The following is an 18,866-nucleotide window of genomic DNA, read 5'->3' as shown; positions in this document are numbered from 1 at the left end:
TAGGTTTCCCAAAACTGCCTTGGCAAATGCCGGGAGATTTAGGGGAAGACGGTGTCTGGGGAGGATGGAGTTTGAGGAGGATGTAATGTCACTGGTGGGTAACACTCCAGGCTGCCTCCCTTAGTTTCTAGGGAACCATGGAGCCTGCCACCGCATTACTGGCACCCACCAAATGTTTTTAGAAAGTGGACTGGACCAGGTAGAGTAGTTACCTGGCAGGGCTTCTGACTGGCCACTGAAGATCCAATTGATTGTGCAGATTAAAATAACATTTCAGTGGCTCACAAAATTGGTTTTATTATCTTTCACTCCTCTTTCCCAGTATGCTTTTAAATAAATTATCCCTCTTTCCTCTCCACTCCACTTTAGCCTCTTGTGTGGGTTGCTGCACCTTCTATGGCAGCTGTTTTGTGGTTGCATTCACCACCCTGTGCCACAATTCTAAAAGTCCCTGCAGGCTTGAAATGTTGTAGACCCCTGTCCTAGAGAACCACTGTGTGCAGGCTGTCTTTCTGTCCATCTGATTTATTTGGCCATTGGAAACTAATGTTGCGGCAGGTTTTCCTGCAAGCAAATACATTGGAGGCCAATTTAACATCACTTGAAACTGGCTTGGTGAAGGAGGAGGAGGAGGCAGGGACGTACCACCCACGGGGACATTGGTGTCACATGTCCCCAGATGCATGTCATCTATCCTTGTATCTGGTCTCTCCTGTGGCCCTGGCACCCGGCACCCGGCGGGTCCGAAGCCAGTGAGCACAGCCCAGGCATGGAGGGAGCCACCAGGCACTGTGCCACAGGAGAGGCCAGGCACAAGGACCCAGCTGGCAGCCAGTGGCTCCCTCTGGGCTCAACCCACCAGGCCCACAGGAGATCATCAACAAATGCAACCATTGCAAGGACTAAAAGAGGCCCATTGAACGTGCTTTCTCAGAAGCTCCCCAAAATTCTGGATCCAGCACTGTTTCCATTATTTAAAGTGACCAAGATTATCATAGGCACATTCTGCATTGAAGAGAGTGCAGGTAGCTTGGACCCAGCTATCTAACCAAAATACACACCATCTCTCGGCAGAGAATCTACTAGTGTAAGAGTGGGGCACTTGTATGACAGGTTGCAGGGGGGAAGGGAGCATTGTTCTCGGTGATGCTTTTATATTAGGCCATGATGTTGGTCCCTCAGATCCTAAGATAAGAATCTGTTCTACCAGGAATGTATTATACTAGATGAGTATCTTATGAAAAGAGCACATTTCTTTGCCAACTGAGACTGGAGTTCTTTTTTTCTTTCACACAGACGTAATTCTATAGCAACTTGTGTTTAATTCCAATTTTGTCATCTGATACACATCATTCTAAAGGCTTGGCTTGGCTATGTGGAAATTTCGAGCCTCTTGGAGTCTGAACGGGTCGAGATTAGTCACAGCCCACCGTCCGACTGGTTGGACTGTGGTTTGGAATCCCAGTGGGCACACGAGGAAGTAATTCTGTTACTGCTGGCTGGTGAATGGGGACAGAACCGTTCTGCTGCTGCCAGTGTGCTCTTGGTGGTACACTATGCCCTGTGGAAAAGGCCTAGCTCTAGGCAAGTATGGATCTTTAAAAGAAAACACTGTGTCATACAGCTATTGCATTAGATGCAGATCAACTGACAAAAGGGACATCCAGTCAGTAGTGTTCTTAAGTAAATACTTTTAAAGAATCAAATAGGCATCAAGCAGTACTACTTCTCTGTTGCCCGGATTTGCTCTTTATATGATTGAGGTTGCATTTTCATTCTTTTTTTTAATATTGGCTTTGAGGGAGAGAGAAGGCTCACACATCTGCTGCCTGCTCTCTTACTAATTTCCTTATCCGTCTGAGGTAAATGCAACTTATCTGTTTCCAGAGATTCAACAGTTAGATTAGCAAACTGAATACCCCAGTAGACCGAGGTTTTGCTTCTTTTCTAAGCTGAGGGTCCAAAAACATGATTGTTAAACAAATGTTATTAATCGAAATTATGTCTACTTTGGTTCACTGCTAAATATGTACCTTATACTTTGCTTCTTTCTGACTGTCAGCCACAGAACTTCAAAATTACAATCTCACTACAATCTGAGGTTTTTATAATGGGGTTTTATTGTGCTTTATTGTGTTTTTACTGTCATGATTTTAATGCTGCATGTTTTATTGTAACCTACCCTGAGCCTGTGGTAAAGGGCAAGTAATAAATATAAATAAAAATAACAAAACAACTGAATGATAAGGCTGTGAACATATGTAACCCCTATGTTCAGAATGGGATGACCCAGAAAGGGGTGGAGACTGAAAGGAGCAGAAGGCTGCAAAGCTCATGTAGTTGGAGGAAGCAAGACTACCAGGCGGGGACCTTGATTGATTTTTATAAGCCCTTAACACCTTGTTTAAGGGTTTTGTGTATGTAAATGGTGAGAGTTCTTTTGGGGACCTTCATCATCTTGAATCCAGTTCACCAAGCCTCTGGAGTCTTCATGAGCCAACCCCCAGCAGGAAGAATGGACTTGGCATTATCAGACTGTAATTAGAAGGACATGGAATGAAACTTGAACAGGCCCTTGGAGTGTTAAGTTAAATGTTAATGTTTGATCATTGTCATATGTTAAAGAAAGTAAACCATTTTATTTAAAATTTAGTTGTTGCAAACTCCTTCCAAGTTCTGCCCCACAGAACCAACAAGCTGAGTTTACACATACATTTGTTAAACTAGTTCATTGGGGGGGGGGGATTGGGTAGGAGAGCCTTCTGAGGCACAACAGGGTAACTGAGGGAAACCAAAGATAAATTTACAGTTACAAACATTTCAGAGTTATTTTGTTTGTACAGTATACTGAAACAATTCATGTGACCAAAAACCACATATTCCCCTGAGAGCTATGCCATCAGTCATCTGATTGATCCACTGCATGGACTGATTTCAGACAAGAAACCTTTTTTTTACATGCCTCAACAGGAACTGAAAATGTAGTTGGTCATGCAATAAATCAATTAAGTGACTGCTTAGCCAGCTGTATTGCACACTGAATTTAAATCAGCTCTGAAAATCTCTTGAATCTCAGTTAACTATCATCCCACTCACAGAGAAGATGAATATAGGAGATATGGCCCCCTTCCACATAAATCATCTAAAATGTTTTTAAAACATTTTCAATCCCCTCCTCCTTTACAACAATGTATGTCTGCACTCACCCATATATATATATACATATATATATATATATATATGTGGAGGGAAGGGAGTCCTAACATCCTATTACTAGGTTACATTACTTAATTTGGCTTCTGGTAAACTATATTTTTCTTCTGTTTTTTGCCTTTCAGGTGACCCAAGAGTTCCAAATCCGGAGACATCTGATAGCTACTAACGTGTATTTTCATTAGGTAGCCAATTGTTCAGCTTCTCTGTCCCTGTAGTCCGCAATGCATTCTAAAATCTGTTTGCACCCAACACTCCTCAGTCCAAATAATTTCTGCAACATATGCTGCATTGCATTTTAAGACACTAGAGCAGTGGTGGCGAACCTATGGCACTCCAGATGTTCATGGACTACAATTGGCCATGTTGGCAGGGGCTAGTGGGAATTGTAGTCCATGAACATCTGGAGTGCCATAGGTTTGCCACCACGGCTCTAGAGGGTGAGGATTTTTCTTTCATATCCCAAAAATCTTCCTTTTTTAGATTTAAAGCTTAATAAAGAGTTACATATTTTGGTTGGATTTTGGTTGGATTTACAAAACATATTCTGCATCTTTGGTATGTACCTTGAAACAACTTCTGCTTAGCTCCCATAATAGAAAGCTTTTCCCACCACAAACACACCAGCTGCACATACCCTGAGTTGTACCTCCTTGTTGTACTCCTCTCCTAGACCAGGATAACTCTAGGGGGAAGTTATCTGAGCTCGCATCCTTCCTTATATGGTCCTTGTGTCCAAGGAAGCTCTTTGCTAGAGAACTCATTGAAAGGTAACACCAGTCAGCTAAATGCTTTTCATCTCATCTCCATGGTGCTGTTTTTTAACCTCTAAGGCAGCTGCATCCTCCATGGATCTGAGCTCAGCAAGCATTGCACCCGGGGTTCTCATGTGTGAACTCATTTTGTGTTGGTCTGTGCAGGTGTGTGTGAGATAGCATGATGTTAAGGAAAGCAGTCAACAAGCTGGAATTTCCACAATGACATACAGCTCTTTTCTGGATATACAGTCATCGCCTTCAGATTAAATATTGTATTGGTTTTATAAAAGCCGCACTATTCTTAATTTTCAAGCAAAAAAAATAATAATTGAAGGGATGGCAGGCAGTGGCAGGAGATTATCTGCTGGTTTTGCTGCAGATTTTTTATGAAGAGGGCAGAGGAAAAAAAGCTGCAAGCTCTACACTTCAGTTGCTGCTGTTTATAGAGCCATTTGTCTCCACAGAAGGGAAGATGTCAGTGGATGAGGCAAATTAGGAATGGGTGAAAGGGTGAAAGCTTGGCTAGTGAAGTGAATCGTTATTTAATATGCTGCTGACATTTCTAGCCTGGCAGAGAAATTGGCTTTATTTAAATCAACACATCTCCCATTTGCCTATCCTCTGACACATGTACACAAAGGCAGCCTGGTTTTTGGCCGCCTAAGAACTCCGAATATTTGACGCCTGCTCTCCTCAGTGCTACAGAGGCTGTCAGCTGAGCGACTTTCCTTGGTGTCACAGATGCTATCTTTTATGCTTTGAAGGGGTGATGAAGAGACCAGGTGCCAAGAAACGAACTCAGCAGCTGGCTAGGACTCAGTCATGTGGTCCCAGGGTGGCATTGAGCTACAGTGGGTACGTGCAGTCATCTTCAGGCACCAATTATGGTTTCATTCAAGCATTTTGGGTTTGGAGTCAGAGGAAGGGCCTTTTTCCTACATGAAAGGGACATGTGAACAATGGGAGACTTTGCATACACTACAGAGGTATAAATAAGGCCACTCTATTTTCTGTTTCCACTGTTGAAAACACAGTTCTGAAGTCTTTCATGGCATAGAGCTGAATAACATCACCAAATAATTGCTGCAGATCAAAATTATATTAAAAGGACAGCTAGAAGGGAGAATTTAGAAATGGTACTGGCCACTCTATCAGATGTATGAAGTATAATACAAGTCAGCAAAATATATAAAGAAGAGAAAGAAAACAACGACAGGGAAACACTCTCCCTGATTACCATGTTGCTTCCAAGCACAGACATTCTGAACAAGGACTATATATGATGGCTCCATTTGATTAAACCAGTTACCTTACAAAGGATTACCTCCTGACGGAGGCTTCTGAAGGGATTGGTTCCAGGCTGTTCTTTCAGATAGACATATATTACTTTAGCATTTGGTCAGAGCAACAGACATGGCCTTTGCTTTCTAAACTGAGGTATTCTGGAACATGAACTGAAACAAACACTAGAACAACTGGGTCATTAAAGACCCATGTTTACTAGGTAGATAATGTTAATGGGGTGGTTTGCCTTCCCCAATTGTCTACACTTTACCCCCAACAAGCACTCGTTTTACTGACCTCAGAAGGATTGAAGGCTGAGTCAACCTCGAGTCTGTTACCTGAAACCAACTTCCATTGTGATCGATGAGCAGAGTTTTCACTGCAGTTATGGAAGTTTACCACTTTGTACCACAGGGTTCCTTTTTCTTTTTCAATTATCTCTGCTAAATTTAATGTAGTTTGGTTTCAGATTCAAAATGTGTCCAACCTTTGGTAAAGATTGTCTTATGCAGGAGATCCATGATTAGACTCTCTCTCTCTTTTTAAACTTCTTTGCAGACCTGCTATGGTTGCTTTGCTTTGAAGAGAAGGGAAGTTACATTGGGAGAACTGAGTATTTGCCCTTTCCTCGTATGCTGTTTCCTTGATGTAGGTTGCCTCCTTTCTACACACACAAATGCTATGGTTATCCTGCCAGAGAAAGATATCCTAATATTGGCTTTAAATTTTAAAAGGTTTTAAAGGTGAACACTAAAACACAGGAATAGAAATCAAGAACTGATGACAATAATGCATTACCTAAACTAGGGGTTTCCACTTTTTCTTTAATAAGAGCTAATGAAAAATATCCCAAGCTATTCCCTTAACCCAACCAATTTGTTCTACCCTAGAAAACAGAACATGAACAAGGAAGAGCACCACAAAAGAAGCTATCAGCTAAACATTGCAGAAAAAATTATATGATATATATATATCATCTTTTTGTGATCTTTTCTTGCGTCTTCTAAGGACTGCATGAGTTACTCTGCAGCAGCCAGCAAGCTACATGCAACTCACAAACTACTACTTAAATATAGAGTTACCAGGCCTCCACTGGCGACTGGCAGTAGTTTGGGGAGGCGGACTGTCAAAAGCAGCATAAAGTTACACTGCAACATCACTTCTGGGTGAACAGCCAGAAATGACATCACCATGCCATGCAATGCTCTAGGAATTTCCTGCTATCTCTTTGGTAAAAACTGACAGAGTGCCATCACTTCTGGGAACATGACTTGAAGTGATGTTCAGCTATTGCACAATGTAATTCCTCTTCCCTTTTTGCTCCAGCTGCTCATTTGAGCAGAAGTGGATGCTGGGAGGCTGTTTGCAAAAACAGGCAACCATGCAAGCCTAGTTGGAGACTCCTGGCCAAAAACATGTAAGTAGTGGGGTGTTGTGTGGTTTCTGGGCTGTATGGCTGTGTTTTAGTAGCTTTTTCTCCTGATGTTAAGGGTTTAACCCTTAAACCCTAAACTTTCAGAATTTGGCCAGTAAACATCACATTGTCCATAAAAATTCACAGTTTTCTCTATTAGATATTATTTAAAAGTTTTTAATCTTCAAAACCACTAGTCATGAATTTTTTTCTGTTTTGTCTAGATAGGATCCACTCAGCAGCAGTCGTGGTAACAGCAGAAGCAGTTGAGGAAAAGAAAACACAGGAACCCAGGCGTTGTTCACTTCAAAGAACAGAAGGGTTTTATTCCTTGTTTCCAAAAGCACAAAACAGTCTGACAGAGTCCAGCGCAGCAACTGGATAACCAAAGCACGCATAGACCAAACTGTTCTGTGCATACATATAGAGACATTCAACCAATCAGGGAGCAGTGATGCAATCACACTAGATGTGCTTAGTCACGGTTGCATCACCCACTGAAACTAGGTGAAAGGTGGAGGATTGCATCAGCCAAGCTGTCAAGTAGATTTTGGTGATCTAACTGTCAAGTCCTAACACCCCTTCCCAAAAAACTACCATGACAGCAATCCCTTTATTACTTTTCAGCTCGTTCTAACATTGTCTGATGTCAGCCATTCTGTGACACAGCTTCTAGTAGACAGCATTCTCAGCAACATTTCTGTTCCATGGTCTCCAAACATAGGCAAGCTGAAGTCAGTTCCATCTCTGTACTAGCTCTCTAACATTCCCTGGTACTTTTACTTCCTATGTACTTTAGTTCTTGTCTTCATGTTTGCAGTCTCAATGCTAATGCATGGTCTGTCAATCACTAAACACGCATTATAGGTTTCTTTATATGATCTACCTAACCTGAAGTTAGCAGTGTCTCAACTCTAAAAGCAGTTCTGTGAACATGTTGTCACTTAGACACGCGTAGAACTCTAGCCTCCCAGAAGTGGACAGGGTTGGATTGTGGTCTGTTTTCTAGAACACCAGGTGATAGCTACATCTACCTATAATTGGAATGACAAAAAACTAGTATACAGGGACTTCCCTGTCACCACAGTCTGCAAATGAACTATCTGGGTACAGTATCGCAACTCTGTAAGCTTATATGCGGGACTGGACTGGTAAACCATGATCAGTGGCAGTTCCTTTGGGTACCTTAACTACCGTTTAACACTCCTCCCAATCATGTTTGCTGGGCATTGCATAGTTTTTCTGCTTAGCGACCTAACAGCAAACGCTTATATCTCAAGTGTTCCAGTTAGATATGTATGGAGACTACCTACAATAGATTTATACAGTTCAGGGATTGCTTGAACTCCCTAATTCTCACTCAACCTTTCTCTGGAAAAGTCTAGGGACATTGGTGTTGTGGCAACCCTTGCCTTTGACAATTCATGAATTCTAAGCACTTAACTCATTTATTTTGTTCCTTCTTGACTTAGGAGATGCAACCCTTGTTTTGGTGTAGATATGAGCATCAATACTCCAAGTAATGTTTGATAAAACCTAAGTCCCTTTAGGAACATACATGTCACTGAGTTGTTTGTACAATTTGTCAAATCTTGTTGTGTAGATCTCTTGCACACACACATATGCCTTCATCAACATAAAGTATAAGAATGACCTCTTTGATTCTTTTAGTTCCCCTGATATATAAATACACATGCATCAGCAAATAGACTCTCTTAAACCCCAGTTCTAAGCAATGTACTGTTCATAGTTCATCATACCAGTTAGCAACCCAGCCTATGTTTTAAACCATACAAAGAACGTATCCAAAAGATAAACAGTATTTGGTCTGTTTCTTCATGGCACCCCAGGTGTAGGCTTCAGATAAATTGCGTTCTCTAATTCACCGTAGCATTTCCAAAAAAAAGCACACTGGAAGTCATAATGCTTCACCAAAAAGCCTTCTTACTTTAGGCTAATGCAAGCATAGCTCCTAAAGACCTAGGTCACGTATTTTGGAAGAATAGGTCTGGTCATAATTCAGCAAACGGTCTTGTTACAAAACCCCTGGGCTAATAAGTCTTGCACTTTATACCCTTGAGTACCATTTGGCAACTCTTTCCTCCCAAACACCCACTTTGACTCCAATTAGCCCTCCCTCTCCCTTGGCAAAACAGTCTTGGTAAACACCTGTTAAGTTGCACTAAGGTTCTTGATACTCCTCTGTAGCCATAGCTTCCACGCAGAGCTCCATTTCAGCTGGGAGCGGTAGCTTTAACATCTCTTTATAGGAGCTTGCCTGGATACCTGTGCTTGAATAAACATAGACATTTTGAGAAAACCCATACCACTGTCAGGAGGTATCCCTTTGTAGACCTATCGAGATAATTTAGGCACTTTTAATTTGTTTCTCATCTCTTTCACTCACTGCTAGTGTCCACTGTCTTGCGTAGCCCTTCCCCCTTCTCAGATTTCTTCCTTGGACAGTTTTGCCACTTTACTGGAAGTAGTTGGTTGACCTTGAGCTGCTGCAGGCTGCTGCCTGGCAGTCTCTGTTAACCCTCTGGCGCTGGAGTGAAAGGTAGTAAAACCTCTTGTGTTAGTGGGCATGGATAGTTTCCCTATCCTGCATGCTTCTTCAAAGTTTGCACTCTCGAGGAGCATTCACAACCCTTTCCATAGGAATGTGCAAAACTAAAACCTTTTATCCCAGATTCATAACCAAGAAACTCTTCAATCTCACTCCAGAGTAATTCTGATCCTCCCTTCCGCTTCCTTTAAGGCCAGGTAATTACCAGCACATTGGCATAACTGCCAAAGATATGTAAATGATCCAGAGATGGATCCTTCTGGTACATGGCAAAAATAAGGAGTCTGGTTCACACTAGTAAGACCATACTCTGGGTTATCGGCATGTGGCAGTGTTCACAGCTCTCAGCCCAGAAATGTTCAGGCATGTTGGCAATCCAGAAGCAAAACAGCGCTTATAGTATGTAGAACCCCAAATTGTCCTCTCAGCAACCCCGCTGTGCAAAGGAGAGAAAGGGTTGGTCTTTCTGTGACGTATGCCTCTCTTTCTCAAATCCAGTTCTTGGAACCTAAACCCAGGAACTCACCTCCTTCTGTCCGCTTGGAGTGGCAAGCCACTTCAGCTATGTGAAAAACTGTCTTTCCACCCAATAAGCAATGCCACCCACCTTAAACCTTGGGGTAAGCTCCTCAGCTTGGATTTCCAGGGAAAAGACTCATAGGTGAACCTGCTATAGTCATCCACCAAAACCATGTGTAGTAATTCTTTGCATGCCCTTTCTGGGTAATGAAATGGTCTAGAAAGGTGCTGTTCAAATGAATTAAAACCAAATGGCCTATCTGGACTGTTCGGTGCTTTTCCCCTTGTAGAAGGGAAATGCCTTTACTTTGGCCTTACTGCTGTACACAGTACAATCAAGATAATTAGGACAGGACTCTGGCTTTCAAAACCACAACAACCTGGACATAAGGTTTCCTAGCACTTTGAAACTGGTATGTCCTAGCACACACGTGCATATAATGAATACAGTCATCATGCATAGGTTTGTTAACTGCATTTAGCCATGCTTCTTGTCCTACATCATTGTTATTGCTAGCTCATTGATAAAGGCTTATTCTGCAGTATACCCAAGGGTAATAGACTCCCTCTGTTTCTTAATAGAAATGTAGTCTGCTCCTACCTAAATTCTTAACACCACATAACCCCAGCTGTCAATAACTTAAGCAACGCTTTTAACAAACAAAATTCTAAAATGAAGGCACAAAATATACATTACCTAGAGGAGCCTAATTTAGAGCAGGGAACAAATGTTGATCCTTGTAGTTGCACCTTGCTGCGTGCCATCAGCTAAAACAAACATGGTCAATAACAGGTTACGACGTAATCGTAATAAGCGAGACTTTCTCCTTATTCACTATATGCTCAGAACAAGTAGAGTCAATGAGCCATAGTGAGTTGGAGTCCCTTCTCCTTGCTTGTTACCAGGAAAGGTAGATGCTTCAGTGGATTCCTGTCTGTCAGGCCCTCTTGGGCTTCCAGTGGCTTCTGTTCTTCCTTGGCGCCTACCTCTTTTAGACATTTGTACAGGCCCGCGGCAAATGGGCCAGGATTCCCACAATCGAAAACATTTTTTTTCACAGCACAGGAAGTAGGAATGGCAGAATCAGCAGGAAAATCCTCTGCATGATTTCGCTAGTCAAGCTCTTTGAAAGCTGCTGTAGTCCCCGTTGCTCTGGTGGTCTAGCAGCTTGGCAGTGGACGTAATCCAAAGTCAGCGTGATTCCGCTGGACAGCTTCTGGAAACTGTAGCATACCAACTGGTCCCAGAAATTGCCATCCAACGACGCATCAAAGCAACAGATAAATCTTCTAGGGAGTCTCTCTAAACTGTAAAGGCAACCCTCGATCAGCTGAAGTTGTGCAAACAGTTCAATGTGATCTCGTTTCCTAGGATGCTCAAACACAGATCCCTCCTGGCCCTTCTAGCTCTTGAGGATTGTACAGTTGTCTCGTGGAGGAGGACCTTTGCCCTGCCTTCTCACTCACATGCTGATAGATGCTCTCAAAAGTCGCCTTCACGCCTTTGGCTGGGGTCGCAGTCCTCAGCTTCTCGCAGATAAACCAACTGTGAATTTTCCACTGCTAGCAATAAGGCACAGGGCATTTACGTGCTTTTCTTTCATCTGCACGCCATTTCAGTAACTGTAGGGGCCGCTTTGGAGGGGTAGAGATAACATTCCACAGGTCCTCACGAATGAGATAGCTCTTGCATCTTCTGGGTCATTCCTAAGCCACATAAGTTATGCCTTATTCAGCCTCTCCTAAACAGCAAGCCAGACATAGTGTGGTAAGCTATGGGTAATAGCTGAGTCACACAGCACGCAGTACCTACCTCACTGCCACCACGAGCAGCACGTAGGAGCTGGGAGTTTCAAATGCATAACCTGAGAAGGGATCCACTCTAGCAGCTGGTCGTGGTAACAGCAGAAGTAGTTGAGGAAAAAGAAACATAGGAACCCAGGGCGCTATTCACTTCAAAGAACAGGAAGGGTTTTATTCCTTGTTTCCAAAAAAGCACAAAACAGTCTCGACAGGAGTGCATGAAAGCAACTGATAACCAAAGCACGATAGACCAAACTACCTGTTCGTATACATATAGAGACATTCCAACTAATCAGGGAGAAAGTGATGCAATCACACTAGATGTGCTTTTAGTCACGGTTAAATCACCCACTGAAACTATAGGGTGAAAGGTGGAGGATTGCATCAGCCAAGCTGTCAAGTAGATTTTGGTGATCTAACTGTCAAGTCCTAACAATTCTGTCAAGGGTTTCCAATTGTCCATGAACTTAATTAATTTTTTTTCTTTAAGTAACTAACTTAACTTGGTCACCCACCATTCTTCAATTGAAGGTGTAGTTGGAATTTTTCATTTCTGCGCATGTAATATTCTTGCTGCAACTGCTGTCATATAGAAAAACAAAGTTCCATTAATCCCGTAGGTAAGTCTCAGGTTCCATTTATAAATTAGTCTTTAAAATCTTTTAGATTATTGTATGTATTGACCTCCAAATTTATTTAGCTTTTAAACAAATATGTGATGAAAAATCCCTTCTTGATGTTCACATGTTCATGTCCATTTGAAACACTTTAATACATTTTGCCAATTTTATAGTGTCATGTAAAAAAATACATCATTTTGTTAAAGTTCTCTTTTAAATCAGAACAATTTATATTTAAGCCCTTTTGACCACATCTTTTCCCATTGTTCAAATTGGATATTATATCTAAAATTAGCAGTCCATTTTATCATGCATTCTTTATCCTGTTCCCCTTCTGTTTTCAATCTCAAAAAAGTTTGCACATCTTAGCAATACATGTGTGCATAATTCCATTTCAAATTCCATCCAAGTTTCTTCAAAACCATACCACTTTTTTCTAATTTGAACCCTCTCCTGGAGCTGTGAATAAGAAAACCAATCACAATGAATACCTTTTTCTTGCAATTGCTCTCGAGTTCTCATTTTTCAGCTTCCTTGTGAACTATCTAGGATATCAGCATACAGGATCCATTTCTTTTCAAAAGTCATTTCATGTCTACATAGGGCTTTGTGTGTTAAGGCAGCCACCTCATGGTGCTCTTTTGTTTTTTTGACAAAAGTTTCTAGGGCTCTTGAATTTATTCCATACTCTTAATATGGCATGCCTGATGTGGTGATTATTAAAATCCTTGTTTCTTCTATTTCTTCTATTTGTAATCTTCTATTTGTAATCTTCTATTTGTAATCTTCTATTTCTTATTGGAATTCATTCTTTCATCCAAACTAAAAAGAGGAGGCAAAATACACCTCAAACCATAAAGATAGGTCCCCCCACTCTGTTTCATTCATATATCTTAGTTTATACTTCATATGAGATCTTTTCCTTTCCCAAATTAAAATCTGTTCTATCCTTTTGCCGTTGTTTGAAAAGTATCATTTAACAGAATCGGTATTATTTGACATAAAAATAACATTCTTGGCAAAATGTTCATCTTAATCAAAGAAATTCTTCCTAGGAGCAATAACTGTAATTCACTCCATTTTGTCAAGTCCTTTTAGACATCACTCCATGCTTTAAGACTGTTGTTTTGAAATAGCATGCCGTTCTTGTTTGATAACAGCACATCAAGGTACTTTGCCTTTTTTTCAGTTTTAAATCTTGTTTTAATCATGTTGCAGGATCACATTTAATCATCTTTCAGGATCATATTTTTAGTCATAACCTTCATCTTCTGTTTATTAACTGTAAACCCTGTCAAAGCATCAAGGGCTTTTACCACACAACACAAATAAAATGTCTTGCAGACATTTCAAAAAGAACCATTTTGACTTTTTTTTTCTTCCGCACAGTGCAGGAAAATAAAGCCATTTCAGGTGAAAATGATTCTTTTTTTCCCACCCCACCACCTGTAGAAATAGGAGAGGTTCCATTTTCATTTTTGTTGTGTGTCTGCCATTTTGTGTGCTGGGTTTGTGGATTCTCCATGCTGCCCACCATTTGCAGTGTTTTCCCCAGGGACATTTCCTTTGCTTCACTCTCACTGCTGGGTGCCCTTTTCAGTGAATAAAAGGTGCGCTGATTAGGGGTCTTTACCCACCAAGAAGCGCTTGATGTATCGGACACTTCATCTTTGACCTCACTCACCTATTGCTCGAGTGTGCAGGGTGGCTTGTCCCTTCAGTGGATTGCCTCATTTCTCTGGGGCTGAAGTCAGCAAGTGTGGTGTGGGGAGCAGGCCTCCCAGAGGTGCCCACTTCATTGTGGTGTGCCTCAGGGGGCATTGTTATCCCTGCTGTTATTTAATATCTACATGCACCCCTTTGCTTAGTTGGTGCAGGAGCTTTTGGGCTGATCTACCACTATACATATGATGACAGCCTGTGCCATGCCACCCCTTGCTTAGCTGGTAGAGCATTGTATTGGTCTGTTACCACATGCTGGATGACATTCGGCTCATTTTGTTGCTGGAGTGGGGAGTGGCCTCTGCCCCTGCGGCTCTACAGCATTGTTTGGAGGCAGTCGCTGACTGATTGAAGCAGAGCAGGTTAAAACTTAATCCATCGAACACGGAGTTCCTCTGGCTGGGTCACTGGGAGAGGATAGGGAACTTCCAGCCAGCGGTGTTAGCAGAGGTCCCTTTGGACCGACCTCTTCAGCCCGCAGCCTGGGGGTCCATCTGGATTCATCCCTGTCTATGGGGAACCAGGTGGCCCATGTTTCATGGGTTGCTTTTTTTCCACCTCTCCCCATCAGGCTCCAGCTGTTGGCTCCCTACCTCTCCCAGGGCTGGACTTGGCCACGGGCAGTGATCCATGCCACAGTCACAATTTCTAGGGCTAGACTATTGTAACTCAGCTTCTATGAGGGTTCTCTCTTGCTGACTTTTCGACCCAGAAACTGAAGCTGGTCCAGCATGGCAGCCTGGCTCGTCTTCTATGGGGTGTGGTTCACTTAGAGATCAGCATTTCCGTGACACACTGGGCCTGCTCTTGGCTCCTGGGTGGAATTCGATCATCTTCAGTTGCTGGTGTTGACCTTTTAAGGTCTCTCTCCTCGGGTGGCCTGGGGCCCTGCTACTCCTTTTGAGACCGCCTGACCCCATATATCTGGGCCAAATAGGCTCCTGTGCTCTGTAGAGGCACCCCATTTACTGGTAGCCCTGCCCCTGGGGCCTCAATGATGGTTAGCTCTCTACCAGGGGCTAAGGCTATTTCTTACTGCCTCTAGTCTCTGTCCTGGTGGGAACACTCTTCCTCCATCCTCATGTTAGTTCTGTGGGACTTTGAGGAGTTCCACAGGGCCTGTACAACTGAGTTGTTCCATCGGGCCATTGGGGAGGCCAGCCATGGAGCTGATGCCCATCGCCCCCGTGACGCCCCCCTCTGATTCCATCTATCCCATCCTTCCGCCAACAGTTGGATTGGGCTCTGCCAAAATTTCTGTGTGTTGATGCTACTGTGTTTTAAATGATTTTAATTTTTATATGCTTATATTTTACCATTGTATATTGGGTTTGCCTCTTTAGGCCTTATTGTTCACTGCTCAGATGTCTCGGGGTTGGGGTATAAGAGAATTATTACATACATATATACATATTATTATACATTACTAATACCATTACTACTATACCATCATCACTACCAATATCAACAAATAAACAACAATACTTTAGCATAAGGTAACTCAATCCCAGTGCATTGCCTTGCCAATTTTGGTAATATGTAGCTTTGCCCCTTTTTTTTTTTTTTTCAGAGAGGCAGCTTCCAATGCTACAGAGACACACATGAGGAATCAGTACATGTATTTCTCTTAAGTCTTTGTGAAGCCCAAAGCATCCTCCTGAAAATAAAAGGTGGAGGGAAGCAACATTTTCCCAAATCAGCAGATAACGGGAGTTTATTCCATGTAATTTTGTTCTTCACTGAAAAGGTGCCCAGCAGGAGGAAACATCCCTGGGGAAACAATTCTGCAAAGGCAGGCAGTGCAGAGAATCAAGCAAGGAAACAAAATCAGGGTGCAACAAAAAATGAAAAGTGAGAGCTTTATAAAATGTTTCCTGCTCCACATGCCACACAAACAGGAAATTCTGAGGAAAAAGAAGCTAGATTTTAGCATTTCTAGAATAAAATATTTTGAGGAAAATTAAAATGTTCTCTAAACATTTTGAGCAAAAAGCTGTGCGGACATCCTACAGGAAACATTTTCTATTCCAGCCTCAAAATGTTTTCTTTGTATTGCACAGAATGGACCAAATTATTCATTAATGGTTTGGATCCCTTTACAGGACTTTACAAAATTAACATCAAGTAATCAGCAAATGCTCCCAGTTTATAAATTTCTTGATTTTTATACCTTCAGTCCTCTCATCTGCTGTTATAACTCTATTTAAAACTCCCAGCACAAGTATAAACAAGAGAGGAGAGCAGGGGTGTACCACCCACGGGAACATGTGGGATCATATGTCCCTGGGCGGCCGCCATTTGATCACATGGGGGGGCAGAAAATTGCCTTGGGTTGTAAGTCTGTTGCCTCTCCGCCGGGTTGGCTGGTTTGGCTAACTTGGTAATCTAACTCCCCTGCCTCCCAAGAGGAGGCAAAGCACTCTTCTTATTAATCCTGCCCAGAAGCCTTCTAGGCATGCCAAACCAACTAGGACTGAAGCAGTTACACTTAAGGGATCCCCTTCTGCACCACCACCAAGCCTGGAATTCCAGAAGTAGTTACCTTTGCCTCCCAACTCCAGTAAAGTGTTCCTGGCTTCCATTCCAACAACAACACTGACCCACAACCTCGACCGGGCCTAATCCCTCTCTAAGCACACGCGATCCCTCCTACTCCCATCGAGAGGGATCTCCCAAGTCCCCGCCTCCTCAGGGTTGGCTGTGGCCCCTCTCTGAAAAGACCCACTCCATAGTCTGCTTCCCAGCTGCAACTCCACCAAAACACACTGATCAACTGTGTGCTCCAACCCAACTCCACACCCAGAGTGGCAGCACTCCTTGCAAGTCGACGGGGCTAAAACAGCAGGGCGGAGCAGAAGCCACAAGCCTGGGAGAAGCCACTCGCCCGCCCAGCAGTCCAAAGGAGGGAAGGGAAAAGAGATGGGAAGGAGACACCCCCTCTGACCCAACCCAGGGACCCCCAACTCAGAGGCATATCTACGTAAAAAAATGTGGGAGTCTCAGGCAACATCCTTGGGGGAAATGGAGCTGGGCCAGGTGTGGAAAACTCAGATTTTGCCCCGGTTCCATTTCCCCAAGATACACCTTTGGAGGAGAGAGTGGCCAAGTTTGTCTTGTTCTCTCTGTAGCCCTGCATAAGATTTCTGTATTAAACTTCACTCAGTCACCATTTGTACAGTCTGTGGTGTGGCAAATCTACTTCACATATTTTTTTTATAAATTTTGTTTGTAAATGATCAAGTTATGCTGAGAGTAAGTGAACAAACAAGCTTCCTAAGTCTGGTGAGGATTTTGACCCTAGATCTTCAGGGGATCCTTAGTCCAACATTCTCAAACTACTTATTGGCTATCTTGTGAGGAAGGGGTTCCAGCTATCATGCAATGGGATTCAGCTAGGGATTTCCCTTTATATGGAAACAATGGACTTCATCTTGAATGAATATGGGTTTTTGATATCGAGAAAAAACTGTTCTGCTATAGGAGAAGTAGGTAAAAATTATGAATTTTCACACTATGAGCAAAATTGGAACTGTGCCATGGAAAGAACAAAATTTGGCAGTGCTTACAATGAAGGGTGCCTATTCCATTTTCATTCTCTGAATGAGACTTCTCCTGGTGAGTAATCTCATTCAGTATAAAACAGGAGGATTAGATGGTGCCTGCTGGCTGGCACACTCTGGGCATTAAAACATGCTGGCATGCATTAAGTCTGTGCCAGGACTCTTCCATGTTGATAAAAAGCCACCATTTCCACTTCCATGTTTGCACATACTTTTGATCTTGAGTGGTGGCAGGAACCAGCATCATATTTGGAGAAATATGTGACACCAACATCCCCCTCTTAAAGCTGCTTCCCCACCCTGCTCCAGAACAAAATCTCACAAAGCTGGAAAAAGAAGTGGACTGCCCTTGGACTCTTTGGTGAGGGAAGAATTCCTGAGGAGGTTCTCTTGAATCAGGGGAATGTTTTGGCTCTCTCTTGACTTTTACTCTGTCCAAACTATCAGCCAGAACATATCTTAGGGATTTCATCAGTGAAACTCTCTAGTATCGATACTCATCTCTGGTCTCAATGAAACTCATCTCTGGTGAATCTGTCTGCACAGCACAAATAAAACATCTTGCAGACATTTTAAAAAGATCCGTTTTGGCTTTTTTTTTGTCCATAAAGCCCAGACAAATAATGTAAGATTATAGGGAAAAATGGTCTTTTTTCCCACCCCTAGTCCCCCTCACCCCCCACTTTCAGTTTCCACCTAAGCAGTTTAGACTTCACATTTTCTGCTTACTTCCTTCTCAGGAGGGTTCCATACACATGCCACTGCAGAATGTTCCAACTGAGTTTTCTTTGCTTGCAGCTCATCGTCACATCTTCTCAATGTATATAGTTCATTAATAAAGTTAGCTTTTCCAGGCAATTCCATTCACGTGTCTTTTCCCCCTCTTTTGTGTTATAAAGGAGATATCTTTGAAGCTACAATGTCACAATATGAGAATCAGCTGAAAGAATGCACAGATAAGCTGCAAGCAGAGGAAGCTCCATGGGAACATTCTGCAAATGGTGGCCACCCAGAGCCTTGTGAAGAGGGCAGAAAATGGTGGGTGTGAGCTGCAGAGAAACCAAAAGCGAGAGCTTTAAACTCATGGGTGGGAAAAATAAAATGCTTCTTTGTTCTGCATACCCAAGAGAAAAAATCTTGACCCCATCATGGGGGGAAAGAATCACTAATTTAGTGGGCTTCTAAAAAAACCACCACCATTGAGCAGAAAAAAGAGGACATTTGGGGGGAAAGGTGTGTGGAGTTCTTCCCCAAAACACTTTTTTCCCTGCCCTTAAGACATTTTTTGGATTTGGTGGGGTTCTGTAGAAACACAGCCAGTTATTTCCTTTCTAAAGACTTTTTGTGGATCTCTGGTGGGATATGGGCTTGAATGGACACATTTCTTGCAGTTAACCTGGGCTA

Source organism: Sphaerodactylus townsendi, linkage group LG01, assembly GCF_021028975.2.
Source record: "Sphaerodactylus townsendi isolate TG3544 linkage group LG01, MPM_Stown_v2.3, whole genome shotgun sequence".
Lineage (NCBI taxonomy): Eukaryota > Metazoa > Chordata > Lepidosauria > Squamata > Sphaerodactylidae > Sphaerodactylus > Sphaerodactylus townsendi.
The sequence above is the reverse complement of the archived record's forward strand: the minus strand, read 5'-3'. Positions refer to the sequence as shown.